Source organism: Cydia splendana, chromosome 18 (genome assembly GCF_910591565.1).
Source record: "Cydia splendana chromosome 18, ilCydSple1.2, whole genome shotgun sequence".
Lineage (NCBI taxonomy): Eukaryota > Metazoa > Arthropoda > Insecta > Lepidoptera > Tortricidae > Cydia > Cydia splendana.
Window position 1 is genome coordinate 8,406,462 of NC_085977.1, and position 1,345 is coordinate 8,407,806.

The window sequence follows — 1,345 nt, forward strand, 5'->3', positions numbered from 1 at the left end:
TGGAGTGTAGACGTCCATAGGATGCGGTGACCGCTTACCATCAGGTGGGTCGTAAGCTTGTTAGCCACCGATGTACTAAAAAAACACATATACACTATATTTGTCTAAATTTAAAGTAAACTTTAATAAGTAAAACAGTAACCCTTTCGTTAGTTCATTTCGTTTACGGCGCACATTTGGTGCCTGCCCCGGGCGCCATATCCTCTAGCTACGCCACTGATTTTGAACTAAGATATATCACAAAACTATTGCGATTTACGTCAAAATTTTAATGGACGAATAGTTAGTAAGCTCTACAAAGGACGAGGGTTTTCTTTGTGAAGATATAACAAATAGGTTCACTTACGTTGACGTTGAGTCAATTGGTAAACTGTTCTTATTTAAGTATTAGGTCCTTACCTATGAAATTGGCGTTTTTGTTCATAGATATAAGTCTGATCCTAGTTTTTTTTTTTTTACAAAAGTACATACACAATTACAATAAAACTACAGTGCACTCAATAAACAACGATTTTACATACAATTAATTGTTATTTTTTATTGTTAAGTGTTCAGAATTAAGCCTTGAAAATAGGTCTTTTCATGTGCTGTCGGTTCGAGTATTAAAATTACTTATATTTTTCTAATGGTACCAATTTTCAAGAAATGGAGATATTGAAAACATACCTTAAAGGTGTCAAAAATTACTGGAAAAATTTTGTTTGGTTTGAATTAGCCATCAAAAAAATATCCGCAAAATTAATTGTATGGAAATTCGTGTTTCGTTGAAATTCTCCGAACAAAACGCCAATTTCATAGGTAATGACCTAATATATCAAGTGATGCGACTAATATTACGTCAATATTGGGTGCTTCCCATTCAGTTAATTGGTTTAAAGGTATACTTAGTAAAAATAAACTGCTGTAAGTAAGCGCCGATTTTTCAGCGAACATAAATTAACATGTTCTTTTGTTTTGAATTCAATTTATTATTATCGTTTTACAATATTGAATAACGCTAGAATAGGTGCCCTGTATGTAGACAATCAATCATGCTCAACTGGTGGACAGAGGGCAACCGTCGCCGTGGGACTTCTAATGGCAATTAAGTTATCATATACCATATCGAATCCCTATCTATATTATATAGGTATTATATACCTTGTTACTTACATAAACCTGAAATTGCAGTGATATCTTATTAATCTTAGTACTTACCTAGCTACTATCAAAAATAGTATTGAACTACTTAGAAAGTTTAATTCATTATTTTTGCTAATAAAAGGTACTATTAGGATTTAATAGTCATAGGAATGAGACATAGGAAAAAAAGTAAATTGCAGTAATTTGTTGTATTTTTTTCATG